Raw genomic sequence first — 23990 nt, 5'->3', positions numbered from 1 at the left:
TCACTGTCTTAATCTCTACAAACACATATATCCTATAACCTAATACTTTTGGAATTTATTATAGAACATTTTCTAGGATTCAAATTAGCAGCTGCTGAAACCATGACTTTTGTATTTGCACACACTTCTGTTCAAGAAACACATAATTGAAAGGTAAAATAAACTTTGTTTAGTATAATTTAAAAAAAGTTAAACATAGGTCTACGACACCAGGTATTCCCAGGCGGTCTCCCATCCAAGTACTAACCAGGCCCGACGTTGTTTAACTGCGGTGATCGGACGAGAACCGGTGTTTTCAACGTGGTATGGTCGTAGACATTCGGTTACTGAGTTGGGCGTTTTTTAATTAATAAAAAGACAATATAAAAGAAACAATAACACTGTACAAAGAAGCATAACACAATAGCGGCATGTACAAAAGCTTCAGGCCGCTTTGTTGCTAAGAAGCAAACGCGCACAGAAGTGGACGCCCGCGTAGTACAGTGACGTTTGTACGGTCACCACAGCAGCAACATACAACAACAAACATGTCTTTGAACAACAACTTGTTTAACTTCAATGATCGGACGAGAACCGTTGTTTTCAAGGCAGTTTAATTGAAAAACTTTCGATTAACTTCGGTTACAGTTTGAATTTATTTACTTATACTATCATCAACAGTATAAACACATTTTGTCAAAATGTAAACATTTAAAAAAGACTATATTTTAGGATTATTAAAAAGATAAACACAGGTGTACGACACCAGATATTCCCAGGCAACCTGGTACGGTTGTAGACATTCGGTTACTTGCGGTTCAAGATTATACCTTAGATAGATCTTATAGTTACTGTCATAAAAACATAATTGAAAGGTAAAATAAACTTTGTTTAGTATAATTTAAAAAAAAGTTAAACATAGGTCTACGACACCAGGTATTCCCAGGCGGTCTCCCATCCTAGTACTAACCAGGCCCGACGTTGTTTAACTGCGGTGATCGGACGAGAACCGGTGTTTTCAACGTGGTATGGTTGTAGACATTCGGTTACTTGCGGTTCAAGATTATAGAGATCTTATAGTCACTGTCTTAATCTCTACAAACACATATATCCTATAACCTAATACTTTTGGAATTTATTATAGAACATTTTCTAGGATTCAAATTAGCAGCTGCTGAAACCATGACTTTGGTATTTGCACACACTTCTGTTCAAGAAACACATAATTGAAAGGTAAAATAAACTTTGTTTAGTATAATTTAAAAAAAGTTAAACATAGGTCTACGACACCAGGTATTCCCAGGCGGTCTCCCATCCAAGTACTAACCAGGCCCGACGTTGTTTAACTGCGGTGATCGGACGAGAACCGGTGTTGTCAACGTGGTATGGTCGTAGACATTCGGTTACTGAGTTGGGCGTTTTTTAATTAATAAAAAGACAATATAAAAGAAACAATAACACTGTACAAAGAAGCATAACACAATAGCGGCATGTACAAAAGCTTCAGGCCGCTTTGTTGCTAAGAAGCAAACGCGCACACAAGTGGACGCCCGCGTAGTACAGTATAAACACATTTTGTCAAAATGTAAACATTTAAAAAAGACTATATTTTAGGATTATTAAATAGATAAACACAGGTGTACGACACCAGATATTCCCAGGCAACCTGGTACGGTTGTAGACATTCGGTTACTTGCGGTTCAAGATTATACCTTAGATAGATCTTATAGTTACTGTCATAAAAACATAATTGAAAGGTAAAATAAACTTTGTTTAGTATAATTTAAAAAAAGTTAAACATAGGTCTACGACACCAGGTATTCCCAGGCGGTCTCCCATCCAAGTACTAACCAGGCCCGACGTTGTTTAACTGCGGTGATCGGACGAGAACCGGTGTTTTCAACGTGGTATGGTCGTAGACATTCGGTTACTGAGTTGGGCGTTTTTTAATTAATAAAAAGACAATATAAAAGAAACAATAACACTGTACAAAGAAGCATAACACAATAGCGGCATGTACAAAAGCTTCAGGCCGCTTTGTTGCTAAGAAGCAAACGCGCACAGAAGTGGACGCCCGCGTAGTACAGTGACGTTTGTACGGTCACCACAGCAGCAACATACAACAACAAACATGTCTTTGAACAACAACTTGTTTAACTTCAATGATCGGACGAGAACCGTTGTTTTCAAGGCAGTTTAATTGAAAAACTTTCGATTAACTTCGGTTACAGTTTGAATTTATTTACTTATACTATCATCAACAGTATAAACACATTTTGTCAAAATGTAAACATTTAAAAAAGACTATATTTTAGGATTATTAAAAAGATAAACACAGGTGTACGACACCAGATATTCCCAGGCAACCTGGTACGGTTGTAGACATTCGGTTACTTGCGGTTCAAGATTATACCTTAGATAGATCTTATAGTTACTGTCATAAAAACATAATTGAAAGGTAAAATAAACTTTGTTTAGTATAATTTAAAAAAAAGTTAAACATAGGTCTACGACACCAGGTATTCCCAGGCGGTCTCCCATCCTAGTACTAACCAGGCCCGACGTTGTTTAACTGCGGTGATCGGACGAGAACCGGTGTTTTCAACGTGGTATGGTTGTAGACATTCGGTTACTTGCGGTTCAAGATTATAGAGATCTTATAGTCACTGTCTTAATCTCTACAAACACATATATCCTATAACCTAATACTTTTGGAATTTATTATAGAACATTTTCTAGGATTCAAATTAGCAGCTGCTGAAACCATGACTTTGGTATTTGCACACACTTCTGTTCAAGAAACACATAATTGAAAGGTAAAATAAACTTTGTTTAGTATAATTTAAAAAAAGTTAAACATAGGTCTACGACACCAGGTATTCCCAGGCGGTCTCCCATCCAAGTACTAACTTGAACTGCGGTGATCGGACGAGAACCGGTGTTGTCAACGTGGTATGGTCGTAGACATTCGGTTACTGAGTTGGGCGTTTTTTAATTAATAAAAAGACAATATAAAAGAAACAATAACACTGTACAAAGAAGCATAACACAATAGCGGCATGTACAAAAGCTTCAGGCCGCTTTGTTGCTAAGAAGCAAACGCGCACACAAGTGGACGCCCGCGTAGTACAGTGACGTTTGTACGGTCACCACAGCAGCAACATACAACAACAAACATGTCTTTGAACAACAACTTGTTTAACTTCAATGATCGGACGAGAACCGTTGTTTTCAAGGCAGTTTAGTTGAAAAACTTTCGATTAACTTCGGTTACAGTTTGAATTTATTTACTTATACTATCATCAACAGTATAAACACATTTTGTCAAAATGTAAACATTTAAAAAAGACTATATTTTAGGATTATTAAAAAGATAAACACAGGTGTACGACACCAGATATTTAAAAAACAATAACACTGTACAAAGAAGCATAACACAATAGCGGCATGTACAAAAGCTTCAGGCCGCTTTGTTGCTAAGAAGCAAACGCGCACAGAAGTGGACGCCCGCGTAGTACAGTGACGTTTGTACGGTCACCACAGCAGCAACATACAACAACAAACATGTCTTTGAACAACAACTTGTTTAACTTCAATGATCGGACGAGAACCGTTGTTTTCAAGGCAGTTTAATTGAAAAACTTTCGATTAACTTCGGTTACAGTTTGAATTTATTTACTTATACTATCATCAACAGTATAAACACATTTTGTCAAAATGTAAACATTTAAAAAAGACTATATTTTAGGATTATTAAAAAGATAAACACAGGTGTACGACACCAGATATTCCCAGCCAACCTGGTACGGTTGTAGACATTCGGTTACTTGCGGTTCAAGATTATACCTTAGATAGATCTTATAGTTACTGTCATAAAAACATAATTGAAAGGTAAAATAAACTTTGTTTACTGTCATAAAAACATAATTGAAAGGTAAAATAAACTTTGTTTAGTATAATTTAAAAAAAGTTAAACATAGGTCTACGACACCAGGTATTCCCAGGCGGTCTCCCATCCAAGTACTAACCAGGCCCGACGTTGTTTAACTGCGGTGATCGGACGAGAACCGGTGTTTTCAACGTGGTATGGTCGTAGACATTCGGTTACTGAGTTGGGCGTTTTTTAATTAATAAAAAGACAATATAAAAGAAACAATAACACTGTACAAAGAAGCATAACACAATAGCGGCATGTACAAAAGCTTCAGGCCGCTTTGTTGCTAAGAAGCAAACGCGCACACAAGTGGACGCCCGCGTAGTACAGTATAAACACATTTTGTCAAAATGTAAACATTTAAAAAAGACTATATTTTAGGATTATTAAATAGATAAACACAGGTGTACGACACCAGATATTCCCAGGCAACCTGGTACGGTTGTAGACATTCGGTTACTTGCGGTTCAAGATTATACCTTAGATAGATCTTATAGTTACTGTCATAAAAACATAATTGAAAGGTAAAATAAACTTTGTTTAGTATAATTTAAAAAAAGTTAAACATAGGTCTACGACACCAGGTATTCCCAGGCGGTCTCCCATCCAAGTACTAACCAGGCCCGACGTTGTTTAACTGCGGTGATCGGACGAGAACCGGTGTTTTCAACGTGGTATGGTCGTAGACATTCGGTTACTGAGTTGGGCGTTTTTTAATTAATAAAAAGACAATATAAAAGAAACAATAACACTGTACAAAGAAGCATAACACAATAGCGGCATGTACAAAAGCTTCAGGCCGCTTTGTTGCTAAGAAGCAAACGCGCACAGAAGTGGACGCCCGCGTAGTACAGTGACGTTTGTACGGTCACCACAGCAGCAACATACAACAACAAACATGTCTTTGAACAACAACTTGTTTAACTTCAATGATCGGACGAGAACCGTTGTTTTCAAGGCAGTTTAATTGAAAAACTTTCGATTAACTTCGGTTACAGTTTGAATTTATTTACTTATACTATCATCAACAGTATAAACACATTTTGTCAAAATGTAAACATTTAAAAAAGACTATATTTTAGGATTATTAAAAAGATAAACACAGGTGTACGACACCAGATATTCCCAGGCAACCTGGTACGGTTGTAGACATTCGGTTACTTGCGGTTCAAGATTATACCTTAGATAGATCTTATAGTTACTGTCATAAAAACATAATTGAAAGGTAAAATAAACTTTGTTTAGTATAATTTAAAAAAAAGTTAAACATAGGTCTACGACACCAGGTATTCCCAGGCGGTCTCCCATCCTAGTACTAACCAGGCCCGACGTTGTTTAACTGCGGTGATCGGACGAGAACCGGTGTTTTCAACGTGGTATGGTTGTAGACATTCGGTTACTTGCGGTTCAAGATTATAGAGATCTTATAGTCACTGTCTTAATCTCTACAAACACATATATCCTATAACCTAATACTTTTGGAATTTATTATAGAACATTTTCTAGGATTCAAATTAGCAGCTGCTGAAACCATGACTTTGGTATTTGCACACACTTCTGTTCAAGAAACACATAATTGAAAGGTAAAATAAACTTTGTTTAGTATAATTTAAAAAAAGTTAAACATAGGTCTACGACACCAGGTATTCCCAGGCGGTCTCCCATCCAAGTACTAACTTGAACTGCGGTGATCGGACGAGAACCGGTGTTGTCAACGTGGTATGGTCGTAGACATTCGGTTACTGAGTTGGGCGTTTTTTAATTAATAAAAAGACAATATAAAAGAAACAATAACACTGTACAAAGAAGCATAACACAATAGCGGCATGTACAAAAGCTTCAGGCCGCTTTGTTGCTAAGAAGCAAACGCGCACACAAGTGGACGCCCGCGTAGTACAGTGACGTTTGTACGGTCACCACAGCAGCAACATACAACAACAAACATGTCTTTGAACAACAACTTGTTTAACTTCAATGATCGGACGAGAACCGTTGTTTTCAAGGCAGTTTAGTTGAAAAACTTTCGATTAACTTCGGTTACAGTTTGAATTTATTTACTTATACTATCATCAACAGTATAAACACATTTTGTCAAAATGTAAACATTTAAAAAAGACTATATTTTAGGATTATTAAAAAGATAAACACAGGTGTACGACACCAGATATTTAAAAAACAATAACACTGTACAAAGAAGCATAACACAATAGCGGCATGTACAAAAGCTTCAGGCCGCTTTGTTGCTAAGAAGCAAACGCGCACAGAAGTGGACGCCCGCGTAGTACAGTGACGTTTGTACGGTCACCACAGCAGCAACATACAACAACAAACATGTCTTTGAACAACAACTTGTTTAACTTCAATGATCGGACGAGAACCGTTGTTTTCAAGGCAGTTTAATTGAAAAACTTTCGATTAACTTCGGTTACAGTTTGAATTTATTTACTTATACTATCATCAACAGTATAAACACATTTTGTCAAAATGTAAACATTTAAAAAAGACTATATTTTAGGATTATTAAAAAGATAAACACAGGTGTACGACACCAGATATTCCCAGGCAACCTGGTACGGTTGTAGACATTCGGTTACTTGCGGTTCAAGATTATACCTTAGATAGATCTTATAGTTACTGTCATAAAAACATAATTGAAAGGTAAAATAAACTTTGTTTACTGTCATAAAAACATAATTGAAAGGTAAAATAAACTTTGTTTAGTATAATTTAAAAAAAGTTAAACATAGGTCTACGACACCAGGTATTCCCAGGCGGTCTCCCATCCAAGTACTAACCAGGCCCGACGTTGTTTAACTGCGGTGATCGGACGAGAACCGGTGTTTTCAACGTGGTATGGTCGTAGACATTCGGTTACTGAGTTGGGCGTTTTTTAATTAATAAAAAGACAATATAAAAGAAACAATAACACTGTACAAAGAAGCATAACACAATAGCGGCATGTACAAAAGCTTCAGGCCGCTTTGTTGCTAAGAAGCAAACGCGCACACAAGTGGACGCCCGCGTAGTACAGTGACGTTTGTACGGTCACCACAGCAGCAACATACAACAACAAACATGTCTTTGAACAACAACTTGTTTAACTTCAATGATCGGACGAGAACCGTTGTTTTCAAGGCAGTTTAGTTGAAAAACTTTCGATTAACTTCGGTTACAGTTTGAATTTATTTACTTATACTATCATCAACAGTATAAACACATTTTGTCAAAATGTAAACATTTAAAAAAGACTATATTTTAGGATTATTAAAAAGATAAACACAGGTGTACGACACCAGATATTCCCAGGCAACCTGGTACGGTTGTAGACATTCGGTTACTTGCGGTTCAAGATTATACCTTAGATAGATCTTATAGTTACTGTCATAAAAATATAATTGAAAGGTCTACGACACCAGGTATTCCCAGGCGGTCTCCCATCCAAGTACTAACCAGGCCCGACGTTGTTTAACTGCGGTGATCGGACGAGAACCGGTGTTTTCAACGTGGTATGGTTGTAGACATTCGGTTACTTGCGGTTCAAGATTATACCTTAGATAGATCTTATTGTTACTGTCATAAAAACATAATTGAAAGGTAAAACAAATTTTGTTTAGTATAATTTAAAAAAGTTAAACATAGGTCTACGACACCAGGTATTCCCAGGCGGTCTCCCATCCAAGTACTAACCAGGCCCGACGTTGTTTAACTGCGGTGATCGGACGAGAACCGGTGTTTTCAACGTGGTATGGTTGTAGACATTCGTTAACTTGCGGTTCAAGATTATAGAGATCTTATAGTCACTGTCTTAATCTCTACAAACACATATATCCTATAACCTAATACTTTTGGAATTTATTATAGAACATTTTCTAGGATTCAAATTAGCAGCTGCTGAAACCATGACTTTTGTATTTGCACACACTTCTGTTCAAGAAACACATAATTGAAAGGTAAAATAAACTTTGTTTAGTATAATTTTAAAAAAGTTAAACATAGGTCTACGACACCAGGTATTCCCAGGCGGTCTCCCATCCAAGTACTAACCAGGCCCGACGTTGTTTAACTGCGGTGATCGGACGAGAACCGGTGTTTTCAACGTGGTATGGTCGTAGACATTCGGTTACTGAGTTGGGCGTTTTTTAATTAATAAAAAGACAATATAAAAGAAACAATAACACTGTACAAAGAAGCATAACACAATAGCGGCATGTACAAAAGCTTCAGGCCGCTTTGTTGCTAAGAAGCAAACGCGCACAGAAGTGGACGCCCGCGTAGTACAGTGACGTTTGTACGGTCACCACAGCAGCAACATACAACAACAAACATGTCTTTGAACAACAACTTGTTTAACTTCAATGATCGGACGAGAACCGTTGTTTTCAAGGCAGTTTAATTGAAAAACTTTCGATTAATTTCGGTTACAGTTTGAATTTATTTACTTATACTATCATCAACAGTATAAACACATTTTGTCAAAATGTAAACATTTAAAAAAGACTATATTTTAGGATTATTAAATAGATAAACACAGGTGTACGACACCAGATATTCCCAGGCAACCTGGTACGGTTGTAGACATTCGGTTACTTGCGGTTCAAGATTATACCTTAGATAGATCTTATAGTTACTGTCATAAAAACATAATTGAAAGGTAAAATAAACTTTGTTTAGTATAATTTAAAAAAAAGTTAAACATAGGTCTACGACACCAGGTATTCCCAGGCGGTCTCCCATCCTAGTACTAACCAGGCCCGACGTTGTTTAACTGCGGTGATCGGACGAGAACCGGTTTTTTCAACGTGGTATGGTTGTAGACATTCGGTTACTTGCGGTTCAAGATTATACCTTAGATAGATCTTATTGTTACTGTCATAAAAACATAATTGAAAGGTAAAACAAATTTTGTTTAGTATAATTTAAAAAAGTTAAACATATGTCTACGACACCAGGTATTCCCAGGCGGTCTCCCATCCAAGTACTAACCAGGCCCGACGTTGTTTAACTGCGGTGATCGGACGAGAACCGGTGTTTTCGACGTGGTATGGTTGTAGACATTCGCTAACTTGCGGTTCAAGATTATAGAGATCTTATAGTCACTGTCTTAATCTCTACAAACACATATATCCTATAACCTAATACTTTTGGAATTTATTATAGAACATTTTCTAGGATTCAAATTAGCAGCTGCTGAAACCATGACTTTGGTATTTGCACACACTTCTGTTCAAGAAACACATAATTGAAAGGTAAAATAAACTTTGTTTAGTATAATTTTAAAAAAAGTTAAACATAGGTCTACGACACCAGGTATTCCCAGGCGGTCTCCCATCCAAGTACTAACCAGGCCCGACGTTGTTTAACTGCGGTGATCGGACGAGAACCGGTGTTGTCAACGTGGTATGGTCGTAGACATTCGGTTACTGAGTTGGGCGTTTTTTAATTAATAAAAAGACAATATAAAAGAAACAATAACACTGTACAAAGAAGCATAACACAATAGCGGCATGTACAAAAGCTTCAGGCCGCTTTGTTGCTAAGAAGCAAACGCGCACACAAGTGGACGCCCGCGTAGTACAGTGACGTTTGTACGGTCACCACAGCAGCAACATACAACAACAAACATGTCTTTGAACAACAACTTGTTTAACTTCAATGATCGGACGAGAACCGTTGTTTTCAAGGCAGTTTAGTTGAAAAACTTTCGATTAACTTCGGTTACAGTTTGAATTTATTTACTTATACTATCATCAACAGTATAAACACATTTTGTCAAAATGTAAACATTTAAAAAAGACTATATTTTAGGATTATTAAAAAGATAAACACAGGTGTACGACACCAGATATTCCCAGGCAACCTGGTACGGTTGTAGACATTCGGTTACTTGCGGTTCAAGATTATACCTTAGATAGATCTTATAGTTACTGTCATAAAAACATAATTGAAAGGTAAAATAAACTTTGTTTAGTATAATTTTAAAAAAAGTTAAACATAGGTCTACGACACCAGGTATTCCCAGGCGGTCTCCCATCCAAGTACTAACCAGGCCCGACGTTGTTTAACTGCGGTGATCGGACGAGAACCGGTGTTTTCAACGTGGTATGGTTGTAGACATTCGGTTACTTGCGGTTCAAGATTATACCTTAGATAGATCTTATTGTTACTGTCATAAAAACATAATTGAAAGGTAAAACAAATTTTGTTTAGTATAATTTAAAAAAGTTAAACATAGGTCTACGACACCAGGTATTCCCAGGCGGTCTCCCATCCAAGTACTAACCAGGCCCGACGTTGTTTAACTGCGGTGATCGGACGAGAACCGGTGTTTTCAACGTGGTATGGTTGTAGACATTCGTTAACTTGCGGTTCAAGATTATAGAGATCTTATAGTCACTGTCTTAATCTCTACAAACACATATATCCTATAACCTAATACTTTTGGAATTTATTATAGAACATTTTCTAGGATTCAAATTAGCAGCTGCTGAAACCATGACTTTTGTATTTGCACACACTTCTGTTCAAGAAACACATAATTGAAAGGTAAAATAAACTTTGTTTAGTATAATTTAAAAAAAAGTTAAACATAGGTCTACGACACCAGGTATTCCCAGGCGGTCTCCCATCCAAGTACTAACCAGGCCCGACGTTGTTTAACTGCGGTGATCGGACGAAAACCGGTGTTTTCAACGTGGTACGGTTGTAGACATTCGGTTACTTGCGGTTCAAGATTATACCTTAGATAGATCTTATAGTTACTGTCATAAAAACATAATTGAAAGGTAAAATAAACTTTGTTTAGTATAATTTAAAAAAAAGTTAAACATAGGTCTACGACACCAGGTATTCCCAGGCGGTCTCCCATCCAAGTACTAACCAGGCCCGACGTTGTTTAACTGCGGTGATCGGACGAGAACCGGTGTTTTCAACGTGGTATGGTTGTAGACATTCGGTTACTTGCGGTTCAAGATTATACCTTAGATAGATCTTATTGTTACTGTCATAAAAACATAATTGAAAGGTAAAACAAATTTTGTTTAGTATAATTTAAAAAAGTTAAACATAGGTCTACGACACCAGGTATTCCCAGGCGGTCTCCCATCCAAGTACTAACCAGGCCCGACGTTGTTTAACTGCGGTGATCGGACGAGAACCGGTGTTTTCAACGTGGTATGGTTGTAGACATTCGTTAACTTGCGGTTCAAGATTATAGAGATCTTATAGTCACTGTCTTAATCTCTACAAACACATATATCCTATAACCTAATACTTTTGGAATTTATTATAGAACATTTTCTAGGATTCAAATTAGCAGCTGCTGAAACCATGACTTTGGTATTTGCACACACTTCTGTTCAAGAAACACATAATTGAAAGGTAAAATAAACTTTGTTTAGTATAATTTAAAAAAAGTTAAACATAGGTCTACGACACCAGGTATTCCCAGGCGGTCTCCCATCCAAGTACTAACCAGGCCCGACGTTGTTTAACTGCGGTGATCGGACGAGAACCGGTGTTTTCAACGTGGTATGGTCGTAGACATTCGGTTACTGAGTTGGGCGTTTTTTAATTAATAAAAAGACAATATAAAAGAAACAATAACACTGTACAAAGAAGCATAACACAATAGCGGCATGTACAAAAGCTTCAGGCCGCTTTGTTGCTAAGAAGCAAACGCGCACAGAAGTGGACGCCCGCGTAGTACAGTGACGTTTGTACGGTCACCACAGCAGCAACATACAACAACAAACATGTCTTTGAACAACAACTTGTTTAACTTCAATGATCGGACGAGAACCGTTGTTTTCAAGGCAGTTTAATTGAAAAACTTTCGATTAACTTCGGTTACAGTTTGAATTTATTTACTTATACTATCATCAACAGTATAAACACATTTTGTCAAAATGTAAACATTTAAAAAAGACTATATTTTAGGATTATTAAAAAGATAAACACAGGTGTACGACACCAGATATTCCCAGGCAACCTGGTACGGTTGTAGACATTCGGTTACTTGCGGTTCAAGATTATACCTTAGATAGATCTTATTGTTACTGTCATAAAAACATAATTGAAAGGTAAAACAAATTTTGTTTAGTATAATTTAAAAAAGTTAAACATAGGTCTACGACACCAGGTATTCCCAGGCGGTCTCCCATCCAAGTACTAACCAGGCCCGACGTTGTTTAACTGCGGTGATCGGACGAGAACCGGTGTTTTCAACGTGGTATGGTTGTAGACATTCGTTAACTTGCGGTTCAAGATTATAGAGATCTTATAGTCACTGTCTTAATCTCTACAAACACATATATCCTATAACCTAATACTTTTGGAATTTATTATAGAACATTTTCTAGGATTCAAATTAGCAGCTGCTGAAACCATGACTTTTGTATTTGCACACACTTCTGTTCAAGAAACACATAATTGAAAGGTAAAATAAACTTTGTTTAGTATAATTTAAAAAAAGTTAAACATAGGTCTACGACACCAGGTATTCCCAGGCGGTCTCCCATCCAAGTACTAACCAGGCCCGACGTTGTTTAACTGCGGTGATCGGACGAGAACCGGTGTTTTCAACGTGGTATGGTCGTAGACATTCGGTTACTGAGTTGGGCGTTTTTTAATTAATAAAAAGACAATATAAAAGAAACAATAACACTGTACAAAGAAGCATAACACAATAGCGGCATGTACAAAAGCTTCAGGCCGCTTTGTTGCTAAGAAGCAAACGCGCACAGAAGTGGACGCCCGCGTAGTACAGTGACGTTTGTACGGTCACCACAGCAGCAACATACAACAACAAACATGTCTTTGAACAACAACTTGTTTAACTTCAATGATCGGACGAGAACCGTTGTTTTCAAGGCAGTTTAGTTGAAAAACTTTCGATTAACTTCGGTTACAGTTTGAATTTATTTACTTATACTATCATCAACAGTATAAACACATTTTGTCAAAATGTAAACATTTAAAAAAGACTATATTTTAGGATTATTAAAAAGATAAACACAGGTGTACGACACCAGATATTCCCAGGCAACCTGGTACGGTTGTAGACATTCGGTTACTTGCGGTTCAAGATTATACCTTAGATAGATCTTATAGTTACTGTCATAAAAACATAATTGAAAGGTAAAATAAACTTTGTTTAGTATAATTTAAAAAAAAGTTAAACATAGGTCTACGACACCAGGTATTCCCAGGCGGTCTCCCATCCAAGTACTAACCAGGCCCGACGTTGTTTAACTGCGGTGATCGGACGAGAACCGGTGTTCTGCCCTGATTTACGAAAGGGCATTATCTCAATTTTTTTCAAAATTGAGATTTTTGTCTTACATGACTTTTGAGGGTATAATCTATCATTTAAACTTAACAGCTACTAAAATTTTTTTTTAGAAATATTAAAAATATTAAAAAAATTAAAATCAGTTTGGGCATTATCTTTACTCATACCTACAAAAAATTCAGTAGAAAGCATTATCTCAAAAAAACAATACACAACAGGAAATGATCGCTTGACTGCACACTGCAGCAGTAACAATTATCCAATCAAAGGTTGACTTGATGCATGCTAATTAGCACGCTCAAACTATATTTGTAGATGTTAACTAAAATAAATTGAATACTTTTAATCAAATTATTGTATTTGACAACACTAAAATAAATTTATGCGGATACCTAACTAAAATGGAAGAGCATGGCTGCAAAGGACATTTCCAAGAGCCTATTGAATGAGTAGGCCTAAGTTAATTATTACTTTTTATTACTTATGTCTTCGTTATTATCCTTGAAAATGTAAAAAAAGTCCAATGGTCATTTGTAGTGTTTTCCAATTGATATTTAAATCAATGTCAAGCAACTTTTGTTAATGTTTTCTTTTTTCTTTTCTTTTTGTTGATGTTAAATAAGTACTCTTTAAAAAGGTTGAAACAAAATTATACTGGAAATGTGAATATATGGATACCAGTTATATGTCTAGAGAGTTTTTAAAGAAAAACAGGAACTCCACAAATTAATAACAACAACATAATAAAAAAATTGATTACACAAACAGAAAACTTTTGGAAAAATCCACCAACTTCAAACGTACGCAATCTGTTAAAAACGCATATATATCAAATACAAAACTTGTAAATATAATGCATAAAGCAATAATCTGTATCAAGATAAAAAATGCGATAAATTGGTTGTTTTATGTTTTTGTCATCAAATTTCATGAAATCCTTCCAAAGCGAGCACCACAATCCCCCCCCCTAAACCAATCCCCACCCCCACAAACACCCTCCCCACCCCTTGCCCAACAGCCACATGTTATTCCCTCTCATTAACTTTACCTATCCCTACTGCAACATATTTGTCTTGTCATATTAGATTAGTTTTGTAGTGTACATTCTATGTAAATATAGAGATAATGCCTTTTGTTAAATTATCTATTGTTATTAGTTAGTATGAATAATTTACAAGAAGGAATTATCTCAATTTTGACCCCCTAAAAAATAAATTATTAAAATAAAATTCATGTTACATATTTTCTATATATGTACTAATACCTATTATAACTGAAAAACCATTAATTTGTCTCTAGATTTTTAAAGATAAACTCAAACACGTTTTGCTTATTTACTCAAAACTACATTTTTTGAGATAATGCCCTTTCGTAAATCAGGGCAGTGTTGTCAACGTGGTATGGTCGTAGACATTCGGTTACTGAGTTGGGCGTTTTTTAATTAATAAAAAGACAATATAAAAGAAACAATAACACTGTACAAAGAAGCATAACACAATAGCGGCATGTACAAAAGCTTCAGGCCGCTTTGTTGCTAAGAAGCAAACGCGCACACAAGTGGACGCCCGCGTAGTACAGTGACGTTTGTACGGTCACCACAGCAGCAACATACAACAACAAACATGTCTTTGAACAACAACTTGTTTAACTTCAATGATCGGACGAGAACCGTTGTTTTCAAGGCAGTTTAGTTGAAAAACTTTCGATTAACTTCGGTTACAGTTTGAATTTATTTACTTATACTATCATCAACAGTATAAACACATTTTGTCAAAATGTAAACATTTAAAAAAGACTATATTTTAGGATTATTAAAAAGATAAACACAGGTGTACGACACCAGATATTCCCAGGCAACCTGGTACGGTTGTAGACATTCGGTTACTTGCGGTTCAAGATTATACCTTAGATAGATCTTATAGTTACTGTCATAAAAACATAATTGAAAGGTAAAATAAACTTTGTTTAGTATAATTTTAAAAAAAGTTAAACATAGGTCTACGACACCAGGTATTCCCAGGCGGTCTCCCATCCAAGTACTAACCAGGCCCGACGTTGTTTAACTGCGGTGATCGGACGAGAACCGGTGTTTTCAACGTGGTATGGTTGTAGACATTCGGTTACTTGCGGTTCAAGATTATACCTTAGATAGATCTTATTGTTACTGTCATAAAAACATAATTGAAAGGTAAAACAAATTTTGTTTAGTATAATTTAAAAAAGTTAAACATAGGTCTACGACACCAGGTATTCCCAGGCGGTCTCCCATCCAAGTACTAACCAGGCCCGACGTTGTTTAACTGCGGTGATCGGACGAGAACCGGTGTTTTCAACGTGGTATGGTTGTAGACATTCGTTAACTTGCAGTTCAAGATTATAGAGATCTTATAGTCACTGTCTTAATCTCTACAAACACATATATCCTATAACCTAATACTTTTGGAATTTATTATAGAACATTTTCTAGGATTCAAATTAGCAGCTGCTGAAACCATGACTTTTGTATTTGCACACACTTCTGTTCAAGAAACACATAATTGAAAGGTAAAATAAACTTTGTTTAGTATAATTTAAAAAAAGTTAAACATAGGTCTACGACACCAGGTATTCCCAGGCGGTCTCCCATCCAAGTACTAACCAGGCCCGACGTTGTTTAACTGCGGTGATCGGACGAGAACCGGTGTTTTCAACGTGGTATGGTCGTAGACATTCGGTTACTGAGTTTGGCATTTTTTAATTAATAAAAAGACAATATAAAAGAAACAATAACACTGTACAAAGAAGCATAACACAATAGCGGCATGTACAAAAGCTTCAGGCCGCTTTGTTGCTAAGAAGCAAACGCGCACACAAGTGGACGCCCGCGTAGTACAGTGACGTTTGTACGGTCACCACAGCAGCAACATACAACAACAAACATGTCTTTGAACAACAACTTGTTTAACTTCAATGATCGGACGAGAACCGTTGTTTTCAAGGCAGTTTAGTTGAAAAACTTTCGATTAACTTCGGTTACAGTTTGAATTTATTTACTTATACTATCATCAACAGTATAAACACATTTTGTCAAAATGTAAACATTTAAAAAAGACTATATTTTAGGATTATTAAAAAGATAAACACAGGTGTACGACACCAGATATTCCCAGGCAACCTGGTACGGTTGTAGACATTCGGTTACTTGCGGTTCAAGATTATACCTTAGATAGATCTTATAGTTACTGTCATAAAAACATAATTGAAAGGTAAAATAAACTTTGTTTAGTATAATTTAAAAAAAAGTTAAACATAGGTCTACGACACCAGGTAATCCCAGGCGGTCTCCCATCCAAGTACTAACCAGGCCCGACGTTGTTTAACTGCGGTGATCGGACGAGAACCGGTGTTTTCAACGTGGTACGGTTGTAGACATTCGGTTACTTGCGGTTCAAGATTATACGGTACCTTAGATAGATCTTATAGTTACTGTCATAAAAACATAATTGAAAGGTAAAATAAACTTTGTTTAGTATAATTTAAAAAAAAGTTAAACATAGGTCTACGACACCAGGTATTCCCAGGCGGTCTCCCATCCAAGTACTAACCAGGCCCGACGTTGTTTAACTGCGGTGATCGGACGAGAACCGGTGTTTTCAACGTGGTATGGTTGTAGACATTCGGTTACTTGCGGTTCAAGATTATACCTTAGATAGATCTTATTGTTACTGTCATAAAAACATAATTGAAAGGTAAAACAAATTTTGTTTAGTATAATTTAAAAAAGTTAAACATAGGTCTACGACACCAGGTATTCCCAGGCGGTCTCCCATCCAAGTACTAACCAGGCCCGACGTTGTTTAACTGCGGTGATCGGACGAGAACCGGTGTTTTCAACGTGGTATGGTTGTAGACATTCGTTAACTTGCGGTTCAAGATTATAGAGATCTTATAGTCACTGTCTTAATCTCTACAAACACATATATCCTATAACCTAATACTTTTGGAATTTATTATAGAACATTTTCTAGGATTCAAATTAGCAGCTGCTGAAACCATGACTTTGGTATTTGCACACACTTCTGTTCAAGAAACACATAATTGAAAGGTAAAATAAACTTTGTTTAGTATAATTTAAAAAAAGTTAAACATAGGTCTACGACACCAGGTATTCCCAGGCGGTCTCCCATCCAAGTACTAACCAGGCCCGACGTTGTTTAACTGCGGTGATCGGACGAGAACCGGTGTTTTCAACGTGGTATGGTCGTAGACATTCGGTTACTGAGTTGGGCGTTTTTTAATTAATAAAAAGACAATATAAAAGAAACAATAACACTGTACAAAGAAGCATAACACAATAGCGGCATGTACAAAAGCTTCAGGCCGCTTTGTTGCTAAGAAGCAAACGCGCACAGAAGTGGACGCCCGCGTAGTACAGTGACGTTTGTACGGTCACCACAGCAGCAACATACAACAACAAACATGTCTTTGAACAACAACTTGTTTAACTTCAATGATCGGACGAGAACCGTTGTTTTCAAGGCAGTTTAATTGAAAAACTTTCGATTAACTTCGGTTACAGTTTGAATTTATTTACTTATACTATCATCAACAGTATAAACACATTTTGTCAAAATGTAAACATTTAAAAAAGACTATATTTTAGGATTATTAAAAAGATAAACACAGGTGTACGACACCAGATATTCCCAGGCAACCTGGTACGGTTGTAGACATTCGGTTACTTGCGGTTCAAGATTATACCTTAGATAGATCTTATTGTTACTGTCATAAAAACATAATTGAAAGGTAAAACAAATTTTGTTTAGTATAATTTAAAAAAGTTAAACATAGGTCTACGACACCAGGTATTCCCAGGCGGTCTCCCATCCAAGTACTAACCAGGCCCGACGTTGTTTAACTGCGGTGATCGGACGAGAACCGGTGTTTTCAACGTGGTATGGTTGTAGACATTCGTTAACTTGCGGTTCAAGATTATAGAGATCTTATAGTCACTGTCTTAATCTCTACAAACACATATATCCTATAACCTAATACTTTTGGAATTTATTATAGAACATTTTCTAGGATTCAAATTAGCAGCTGCTGAAACCATGACTTTTGTATTTGCACACACTTCTGTTCAAGAAACACATAATTGAAAGGTAAAATAAACTTTATTTAGTATAATTTAAAAAAAGTTAAACATAGGTCTACGACACCAGGTATTCCCAGGCGGTCTCCCATCCAAGTACTAACCAGGCCCGACGTTGTTTAACTGCGGTGATCGGACGAGAACCGGTGTTTTCAACGTGGTATGGTCGTAGACATTCGGTTACTGAGTTGGGCGTTTTTTAATTAATAAAAAGACAATATAAAAGAAACAATAACACTGTACAAAGAAGCATAACACAATAGCGGCATGTACAAAAGCTTCAGGCCGCTTTGTTGCTAAGAAGCAAACGCGCACAGAAGTGGACGCCCGCGTAGTACAGTGACGTTTGTACGGTCACCACAGCAGCAACATACAACAACAAACATGTCTTTGAACAACAACTTGTTTAACTTCAATGATCGGACGAGAACCGTTGTTTTCAAGGCAGTTTAATTGAAAAACTTTCGATTAACTTCGGTTACAGTTTGAATTTATTTACTTATACTATCATCAACAGTATAAACACATTTTGTCAAAATGTAAACATTTAAAAAAGACTATATTTTAGGATTATTAAAAAGATAAACACAGGTGTACGACACCAGATATTCCCAGGCAACCTGGTACGGTTGTAGACATTCGGTTACTTGCGGTTCAAGATTATACCTTAGATAGATCTTATAGTTACTGTCATAAAAACATAATTGAAAGGTAAAATAAACTTTGTTTAGTATAATTTAAAAAAAAGTTAAACATAGGTCTACGACACCAGGTATTCCCAGGCGGTCTCCCATCCTAGTACTAACCAGGCCCGACGTTGTTTAACTGCGGTGATCGGACGAGAACCGGTGTTTTCAACGTGGTATGGTTGTAGACATTCGGTTACTTGCGGTTCAAGATTATACCTTAGATAGATCTTATTGTTACTGTCATAAAAACATAATTGAAAGGTAAAACAAATTTTGTTTAGTATAATTTAAAAAAGTTAAACATAGGTCTACGACACCAGGTATTCCCAGGCGGTCTCCCATCCAAGTACTAACCAGGCCCGACGTTGTTTAACTGCGGTGATCGGACGAGAACCGGTGTTTTCGACGTGGTATGGTTGTAGACATTCGCTAACTTGCGGTTCAAGATTATAGAGATCTTATAGTCACTGTCTTAATCTCTACAAACACATATATCCTATAACCTAATACTTTTGGAATTTATTATAGAACATTTTCTAGGATTCAAATTAGCAGCTGCTGAAACCATGACTTTGGTATTTGCACACACTTCTGTTCAAGAAACACATAATTGAAAGGTAAAATAAACTTTGTTTAGTATAATTTAAAAAAAGTTAAACATAGGTCTACGACACCAGGTATTCCCAGGCGGTCTCCCATCCAAGTACTAACCAGGCCCGACGTTGTTTAACTGCGGTGATCGGACGAGAACCGGTGTTGTCAACGTGGTATGGTCGTAGACATTCGGTTACTGAGTTGGGCGTTTTTTAATTAATAAAAAGACAATATAAAAGAAACAATAACACTGTACAAAGAAGCATAACACAATAGCGGCATGTACAAAAGCTTCAGGCCGCTTTGTTGCTAAGAAGCAAACGCGCACACAAGTGGACGCCCGCGTAGTACAGTGACGTTTGTACGGTCACCACAGCAGCAACATACAACAACAAACATGTCTTTGAACAACAACTTGTTTAACTTCAATGATCGGACGAGAACCGTTGTTTTCAAGGCAGTTTAGTTGAAAAACTTTCGATTAACTTCGGTTACAGTTTGAATTTATTTACTTATACTATCATCAACAGTATAAACACATTTTGTCAAAATGTAAACATTTAAAAAAGACTATATTTTAGGATTATTAAAAAGATAAACACAGGTGTACGACACCAGATATTCCCAGGCAACCTGGTACGGTTGTAGACATTCGGTTACTTGCGGTTCAAGATTATACCTTAGATAGATCTTATAGTTACTGTCATAAAAACATAATTGAAAGGTAAAATAAACTTTGTTTAGTATAATTTAAAAAAAAGTTAAACATAGGTCTACGACACCAGGTATTCCCAGGCGGTCTCCCATCCAAGTACTAACCAGGCCCGACGTTGTTTAACTGCGGTGATCGGACGAGAACCGGTGTTTTCAACGTGGTATGGTTGTAGACATTCGGTTACTTGCGGTTCAAGATTATACCTTAGATAGATCTTATTGTTACTGTCATAAAAACATAATTGAAATGTAAAACAAATTTTGTTTAGTATAATTTAAAAAAGTTAAACATAGGTCTACGACACCAGGTATTCCCAGGCGGTCTCCCATCCAAGTACTAACCAGGCCCGACGTTGTTTAACTGCGGTGATCGGACGAGAACCGGTGTTTTCAACGTGGTATGGTTGTAGACATTCGTTAACTTGCGGTTCAAGATTATAGAGATCTTATAGTCACTGTCTTAATCTCTACAAACACATATATCCTATAACCTAATACTTTTGGAATTTATTATAGAACATTTTCTAGGATTCAAATTAGCAGCTGCTGAAACCATGACTTTTGTATTTGCACACACTTCTGTTCAAGAAACACATAATTGAAAGGTAAAATAAACTTTGTTTAGTATAATTTAAAAAAAGTTAAACATAGGTCTACGACACCAGGTATTCCCAGGCGGTCTCCCATCCAAGTACTAACCAGGCCCGACGTTGTTTAACTGCGGTGATCGGACGAGAACCGGTGTTTTCAACGTGGTATGGTCGTAGACATTCGGTTACTGAGTTGGGCGTTTTTTAATTAATAAAAAGACAATATAAAAGAAACAATAACACTGTACAAAGAAGCATAACACAATAGCGGCATGTACAAAAGCTTCAGGCCGCTTTGTTGCTAAGAAGCAAACGCGCACACAAGTGGACGCCCGCGTAGTACAGTGACGTTTGTACGGTCACCACAGCAGCAACATACAACAACAAACATGTCTTTGAACAACAACTTGTTTAACTTCAATGATCGGACGAGAACCGTTGTTTTCAAGGCAGTTTAGTTGAAAAACTTTCGATTAACTTCGGTTACAGTTTGAATTTATTTACTTATACTATCATCAACAGTATAAACACATTTTGTCAAAATGTAAACATTTAAAAAAGACTATATTTTAGGATTATTAAAAAGATAAACACAGGTGTACGACACCAGATATTCCCAGGCAACCTGGTACGGTTGTAGACATTCGGTTACTTGCGGTTCAAGATTATACCTTAGATAGATCTTATAGTTACTGTCATAAAAACATAATTGAAAGGTAAAATAAACTTTGTTTAGTATAATTTAAAAAAAAGTTAAACATAGGTCTACGACACCAGGTATTCCCAGGCGGTCTCCCATCCAAGTACTAACCAGGCCCGACGTTGTTTAACTGCGGTGATCGGACGAGAACCGGTGTTTTCAACGTGGTACGGTTGTAGACATTCGGTTACTTGCGGTTCAAGATTATACCTTAGATAGATCTTATAGTTACTGTCATAAAAACATAATTGAAAGGTAAAATAAACTTTGTTTAGTATAATTTAAAAAAAAGTTAAACATAGGTCTACGACACCAGGTATTCCCAGGCGGTCTCCCATCCAAGTACTAACCAGGCCCGACGTTGTTTAACTGCGGTGATCGGACGAGAACCGGTGTTTTCAACGTGGTATGGTTGTAGACATTCGGTTACTTGCGGTTCAAGATTATACCTTAGATAGATCTTATTGTTACTGTCATAAAAACATAATTGAAAGGTAAAACAAATTTTGTTTAGTATAATTTAAAAAAGTTAAACATAGGTCTACGACACCAGGTATTCCCAGGCGGTCTCCCATCCAAGTACTAACCAGGCCCGACGTTGTTTAACTGCGGTGATCGGACGAGAACCGGTGTTTTCAACGTGGTATGGTTGTAGACATTCGTTAACTTCCGGTTCAAGATTATAGAGATCTTATAGTCACTGTCTTAATCTCTACAAACACATATATCCTATAACCTAATACTTTTGGAATTTATTATAGAACATTTTCTAGGATTCAAATTAGCAGCTGCTGAAACCATGACTTTGGTATTTGCACACACTTCTGTTCAAGAAACACATAATTGAAAGGTAAAATAAACTTTGTTTAGTATAATTTAAAAAAAGTTAAACATAGGTCTACGACACCAGGTATTCCCAGGCGGTCTCCCATCCAAGTACTAACCAGGCCCGACGTTGTTTAACTGCGGTGATCGGACGAGAACCGGTGTTTTCAACGTGGTATGGTCGTAGACATTCGGTTACTGAGTTGGGCGTTTTTTAATTAATAAAAAGACAATATAAAAGAAACAATAACACTGTACAAAGAAGCATAACACAATAGCGGCATGTACAAAAGCTTCAGGCCGCTTTGTTGCTAAGAAGCAAACGCGCACAGAAGTGGACGCCCGCGTAGTACAGTGACGTTTGTACGGTCACCACAGCAGCAACATACAACAACAAACATGTCTTTGAACAACAACTTGTTTAACTTCAATGATCGGACGAGAACCGTTGTTTTCAAGGCAGTTTAATTGAAAAACTTTCGATTAACTTCGGTTACAGTTTGAATTTATTTACTTATACTATCATCAACAGTATAAACACATTTTGTCAAAATGTAAACATTTAAAAAAGACTATATATATTTTAGGATTATTAAAAAGATAAACACAGGTGTACGACACCAGATATTCCCAGGCAACCTGGTACGGTTGTAGACATTCGGTTACTTGCGGTTCAAGATTATACCTTAGATAGATCTTATTGTTACTGTCATAAAAACATAATTGAAAGGTAAAACAAATTTTGTTTAGTATAATTTAAAAAAGTTAAACATAGGTCTACGACACCAGGTATTCCCAGGCGGTCTCCCATCCAAGTACTAACCAGGCCCGACGTTGTTTAACTGCGGTGATCGGACGAGAACCGGTGTTTTCAACGTGGTATGGTTGTAGACATTCGTTAACTTGCGGTTCAAGATTATAGAGATCTTATAGTCACTGTCTTAATCTCTACAAACACATATATCCTATAACCTAATACTTTTGGAATTTATTATAGAACATTTTCTAGGATTCAAATTAGCAGCTGCTGAAACCATGACTTTTGTATTTGCACACACTTCTGTTCAAGAAACACATAATTGAAAGGTAAAATAAACTTTGTTTAGTATAATTTAAAAAAAGTTAAACATAGGTCTACGACACCAGGTATTCCCAGGCGGTCTCCCATCCAAGTACTAACCAGGCCCGACGTTGTTTAACTGCGGTGATCGGACGAGAACCGGTGTTTTCAACGTGGTATGGTCGTAGACATTCGGTTACTGAGTTGGGCGTTTTTTAATTAATAAAAAGACAATATAAAAGAAACAATAACACTGTACAAAGAAGCATAACACAATAGCGGCATGTACAAAAGCTTCAGGCCGCTTTGTTGCTAAGAAGCAAACGCGCACAGAAGTGGACGCCCGCGTAGTACAGTGACGTTTGTACGGTCACCACAGCAGCAACATACAACAACAAACATGTCTTTGAACAACAACTTGTTTAACTTCAATGATCGGACGAGAACCGTTGTTTTCAAGGCAGTTTAATTGAAAAACTTTCGAT

General features: G+C 36.7%; 44 non-coding genes and 1 pseudogene across 44 annotated transcripts; all 45 read right to left on the bottom strand.

Annotated features, from left to right (window-relative positions):
* Positions 1-198: 198 nt before the first annotated feature.
* LOC144846591 (5S ribosomal RNA) lies at positions 199-317 on the bottom strand. Its single transcript, XR_013613203.1, has one exon. It is a non-coding gene; the product is annotated as a 5S ribosomal RNA (ribosomal RNA).
* Positions 318-900: 583 nt separating this feature from the next.
* On the bottom strand, positions 901-1019 carry LOC144847076 (5S ribosomal RNA). The gene has a single exon (XR_013613650.1). It is a non-coding gene; the product is annotated as a 5S ribosomal RNA (ribosomal RNA).
* Positions 1020-1257: 238 nt separating this feature from the next.
* On the bottom strand, positions 1258-1376 carry LOC144846997 (5S ribosomal RNA). Its single transcript, XR_013613574.1, has one exon. It is a non-coding gene; the product is annotated as a 5S ribosomal RNA (ribosomal RNA).
* Positions 1377-1781: 405 nt separating this feature from the next.
* On the bottom strand, positions 1782-1900 carry LOC144846579 (5S ribosomal RNA). The gene has a single exon (XR_013613192.1). It is a non-coding gene; the product is annotated as a 5S ribosomal RNA (ribosomal RNA).
* A 583-nt stretch (positions 1901-2483) lies between these two features.
* Positions 2484-2602, bottom strand: LOC144847074 (5S ribosomal RNA). Its single transcript, XR_013613648.1, has one exon. It is a non-coding gene; the product is annotated as a 5S ribosomal RNA (ribosomal RNA).
* Positions 2603-3958: 1356 nt separating this feature from the next.
* Positions 3959-4077, bottom strand: LOC144846568 (5S ribosomal RNA). Its single transcript, XR_013613181.1, has one exon. It is a non-coding gene; the product is annotated as a 5S ribosomal RNA (ribosomal RNA).
* Positions 4078-4482: 405 nt separating this feature from the next.
* LOC144846557 (5S ribosomal RNA) lies at positions 4483-4601 on the bottom strand. The gene has a single exon (XR_013613170.1). It is a non-coding gene; the product is annotated as a 5S ribosomal RNA (ribosomal RNA).
* A 583-nt stretch (positions 4602-5184) lies between these two features.
* LOC144847073 (5S ribosomal RNA) lies at positions 5185-5303 on the bottom strand. Its single transcript, XR_013613647.1, has one exon. It is a non-coding gene; the product is annotated as a 5S ribosomal RNA (ribosomal RNA).
* A 1356-nt stretch (positions 5304-6659) lies between these two features.
* Positions 6660-6778, bottom strand: LOC144846545 (5S ribosomal RNA). Its single transcript, XR_013613159.1, has one exon. It is a non-coding gene; the product is annotated as a 5S ribosomal RNA (ribosomal RNA).
* Positions 6779-7314: 536 nt separating this feature from the next.
* LOC144846438 (5S ribosomal RNA) lies at positions 7315-7433 on the bottom strand. The gene has a single exon (XR_013613056.1). It is a non-coding gene; the product is annotated as a 5S ribosomal RNA (ribosomal RNA).
* A 118-nt stretch (positions 7434-7551) lies between these two features.
* LOC144846437 (5S ribosomal RNA) lies at positions 7552-7670 on the bottom strand. The gene has a single exon (XR_013613055.1). It is a non-coding gene; the product is annotated as a 5S ribosomal RNA (ribosomal RNA).
* Positions 7671-7908: 238 nt separating this feature from the next.
* On the bottom strand, positions 7909-8027 carry LOC144846533 (5S ribosomal RNA). Its single transcript, XR_013613148.1, has one exon. It is a non-coding gene; the product is annotated as a 5S ribosomal RNA (ribosomal RNA).
* A 583-nt stretch (positions 8028-8610) lies between these two features.
* Positions 8611-8729, bottom strand: LOC144846577 (5S ribosomal RNA). Its single transcript, XR_013613190.1, has one exon. It is a non-coding gene; the product is annotated as a 5S ribosomal RNA (ribosomal RNA).
* Positions 8730-8847: 118 nt separating this feature from the next.
* Positions 8848-8966, bottom strand: LOC144846607 (5S ribosomal RNA). The gene has a single exon (XR_013613219.1). It is a non-coding gene; the product is annotated as a 5S ribosomal RNA (ribosomal RNA).
* A 239-nt stretch (positions 8967-9205) lies between these two features.
* LOC144846996 (5S ribosomal RNA) lies at positions 9206-9324 on the bottom strand. Its single transcript, XR_013613573.1, has one exon. It is a non-coding gene; the product is annotated as a 5S ribosomal RNA (ribosomal RNA).
* Positions 9325-9907: 583 nt separating this feature from the next.
* On the bottom strand, positions 9908-10026 carry LOC144846436 (5S ribosomal RNA). Its single transcript, XR_013613054.1, has one exon. It is a non-coding gene; the product is annotated as a 5S ribosomal RNA (ribosomal RNA).
* Positions 10027-10144: 118 nt separating this feature from the next.
* Positions 10145-10263, bottom strand: LOC144846434 (5S ribosomal RNA). The gene has a single exon (XR_013613053.1). It is a non-coding gene; the product is annotated as a 5S ribosomal RNA (ribosomal RNA).
* Positions 10264-10502: 239 nt separating this feature from the next.
* Positions 10503-10621, bottom strand: LOC144846640 (5S ribosomal RNA). The gene has a single exon (XR_013613251.1). It is a non-coding gene; the product is annotated as a 5S ribosomal RNA (ribosomal RNA).
* A 120-nt stretch (positions 10622-10741) lies between these two features.
* Positions 10742-10860, bottom strand: LOC144846433 (5S ribosomal RNA). Its single transcript, XR_013613052.1, has one exon. It is a non-coding gene; the product is annotated as a 5S ribosomal RNA (ribosomal RNA).
* A 118-nt stretch (positions 10861-10978) lies between these two features.
* On the bottom strand, positions 10979-11097 carry LOC144846432 (5S ribosomal RNA). The gene has a single exon (XR_013613051.1). It is a non-coding gene; the product is annotated as a 5S ribosomal RNA (ribosomal RNA).
* Positions 11098-11335: 238 nt separating this feature from the next.
* Positions 11336-11454, bottom strand: LOC144846522 (5S ribosomal RNA). Its single transcript, XR_013613137.1, has one exon. It is a non-coding gene; the product is annotated as a 5S ribosomal RNA (ribosomal RNA).
* A 581-nt stretch (positions 11455-12035) lies between these two features.
* On the bottom strand, positions 12036-12154 carry LOC144846431 (5S ribosomal RNA). The gene has a single exon (XR_013613050.1). It is a non-coding gene; the product is annotated as a 5S ribosomal RNA (ribosomal RNA).
* Positions 12155-12392: 238 nt separating this feature from the next.
* Positions 12393-12511, bottom strand: LOC144846510 (5S ribosomal RNA). Its single transcript, XR_013613126.1, has one exon. It is a non-coding gene; the product is annotated as a 5S ribosomal RNA (ribosomal RNA).
* Positions 12512-13094: 583 nt separating this feature from the next.
* LOC144846700 (5S ribosomal RNA) lies at positions 13095-13224 on the bottom strand (annotated as a pseudogene).
* A 1973-nt stretch (positions 13225-15197) lies between these two features.
* On the bottom strand, positions 15198-15316 carry LOC144846430 (5S ribosomal RNA). Its single transcript, XR_013613049.1, has one exon. It is a non-coding gene; the product is annotated as a 5S ribosomal RNA (ribosomal RNA).
* Positions 15317-15434: 118 nt separating this feature from the next.
* Positions 15435-15553, bottom strand: LOC144846428 (5S ribosomal RNA). Its single transcript, XR_013613047.1, has one exon. It is a non-coding gene; the product is annotated as a 5S ribosomal RNA (ribosomal RNA).
* Positions 15554-15791: 238 nt separating this feature from the next.
* On the bottom strand, positions 15792-15910 carry LOC144846498 (5S ribosomal RNA). Its single transcript, XR_013613114.1, has one exon. It is a non-coding gene; the product is annotated as a 5S ribosomal RNA (ribosomal RNA).
* A 583-nt stretch (positions 15911-16493) lies between these two features.
* Positions 16494-16612, bottom strand: LOC144846649 (5S ribosomal RNA). The gene has a single exon (XR_013613259.1). It is a non-coding gene; the product is annotated as a 5S ribosomal RNA (ribosomal RNA).
* A 125-nt stretch (positions 16613-16737) lies between these two features.
* Positions 16738-16856, bottom strand: LOC144846427 (5S ribosomal RNA). The gene has a single exon (XR_013613046.1). It is a non-coding gene; the product is annotated as a 5S ribosomal RNA (ribosomal RNA).
* Positions 16857-16974: 118 nt separating this feature from the next.
* Positions 16975-17093, bottom strand: LOC144846426 (5S ribosomal RNA). Its single transcript, XR_013613045.1, has one exon. It is a non-coding gene; the product is annotated as a 5S ribosomal RNA (ribosomal RNA).
* A 238-nt stretch (positions 17094-17331) lies between these two features.
* LOC144846487 (5S ribosomal RNA) lies at positions 17332-17450 on the bottom strand. Its single transcript, XR_013613103.1, has one exon. It is a non-coding gene; the product is annotated as a 5S ribosomal RNA (ribosomal RNA).
* A 581-nt stretch (positions 17451-18031) lies between these two features.
* LOC144846425 (5S ribosomal RNA) lies at positions 18032-18150 on the bottom strand. Its single transcript, XR_013613044.1, has one exon. It is a non-coding gene; the product is annotated as a 5S ribosomal RNA (ribosomal RNA).
* A 238-nt stretch (positions 18151-18388) lies between these two features.
* Positions 18389-18507, bottom strand: LOC144846475 (5S ribosomal RNA). The gene has a single exon (XR_013613092.1). It is a non-coding gene; the product is annotated as a 5S ribosomal RNA (ribosomal RNA).
* A 583-nt stretch (positions 18508-19090) lies between these two features.
* Positions 19091-19209, bottom strand: LOC144847072 (5S ribosomal RNA). Its single transcript, XR_013613646.1, has one exon. It is a non-coding gene; the product is annotated as a 5S ribosomal RNA (ribosomal RNA).
* A 118-nt stretch (positions 19210-19327) lies between these two features.
* On the bottom strand, positions 19328-19446 carry LOC144846570 (5S ribosomal RNA). Its single transcript, XR_013613183.1, has one exon. It is a non-coding gene; the product is annotated as a 5S ribosomal RNA (ribosomal RNA).
* A 238-nt stretch (positions 19447-19684) lies between these two features.
* On the bottom strand, positions 19685-19803 carry LOC144846994 (5S ribosomal RNA). Its single transcript, XR_013613571.1, has one exon. It is a non-coding gene; the product is annotated as a 5S ribosomal RNA (ribosomal RNA).
* Positions 19804-20386: 583 nt separating this feature from the next.
* LOC144846424 (5S ribosomal RNA) lies at positions 20387-20505 on the bottom strand. The gene has a single exon (XR_013613043.1). It is a non-coding gene; the product is annotated as a 5S ribosomal RNA (ribosomal RNA).
* Positions 20506-20623: 118 nt separating this feature from the next.
* On the bottom strand, positions 20624-20742 carry LOC144846423 (5S ribosomal RNA). Its single transcript, XR_013613042.1, has one exon. It is a non-coding gene; the product is annotated as a 5S ribosomal RNA (ribosomal RNA).
* Positions 20743-20980: 238 nt separating this feature from the next.
* Positions 20981-21099, bottom strand: LOC144846463 (5S ribosomal RNA). The gene has a single exon (XR_013613081.1). It is a non-coding gene; the product is annotated as a 5S ribosomal RNA (ribosomal RNA).
* A 583-nt stretch (positions 21100-21682) lies between these two features.
* On the bottom strand, positions 21683-21801 carry LOC144846561 (5S ribosomal RNA). The gene has a single exon (XR_013613174.1). It is a non-coding gene; the product is annotated as a 5S ribosomal RNA (ribosomal RNA).
* Positions 21802-21921: 120 nt separating this feature from the next.
* On the bottom strand, positions 21922-22040 carry LOC144846422 (5S ribosomal RNA). The gene has a single exon (XR_013613041.1). It is a non-coding gene; the product is annotated as a 5S ribosomal RNA (ribosomal RNA).
* Positions 22041-22158: 118 nt separating this feature from the next.
* On the bottom strand, positions 22159-22277 carry LOC144846421 (5S ribosomal RNA). Its single transcript, XR_013613040.1, has one exon. It is a non-coding gene; the product is annotated as a 5S ribosomal RNA (ribosomal RNA).
* Positions 22278-22515: 238 nt separating this feature from the next.
* On the bottom strand, positions 22516-22634 carry LOC144846452 (5S ribosomal RNA). Its single transcript, XR_013613070.1, has one exon. It is a non-coding gene; the product is annotated as a 5S ribosomal RNA (ribosomal RNA).
* A 585-nt stretch (positions 22635-23219) lies between these two features.
* On the bottom strand, positions 23220-23338 carry LOC144846420 (5S ribosomal RNA). The gene has a single exon (XR_013613039.1). It is a non-coding gene; the product is annotated as a 5S ribosomal RNA (ribosomal RNA).
* A 238-nt stretch (positions 23339-23576) lies between these two features.
* LOC144846441 (5S ribosomal RNA) lies at positions 23577-23695 on the bottom strand. The gene has a single exon (XR_013613059.1). It is a non-coding gene; the product is annotated as a 5S ribosomal RNA (ribosomal RNA).
* Positions 23696-23990: the final 295 nt, after the last annotated feature.

The sequence above is a fragment of the Antedon bifida genome, chromosome 6 (genome assembly GCF_963402885.1).
Source record: "Antedon bifida chromosome 6, ecAntBifi1.1, whole genome shotgun sequence".
In the NCBI taxonomy this organism is placed as follows: domain Eukaryota; kingdom Metazoa; phylum Echinodermata; class Crinoidea; order Comatulida; family Antedonidae; genus Antedon; species Antedon bifida.
Note: the sequence above shows the minus strand (reverse complement) of the source record. Positions and strands in the feature narration are given on the sequence as shown.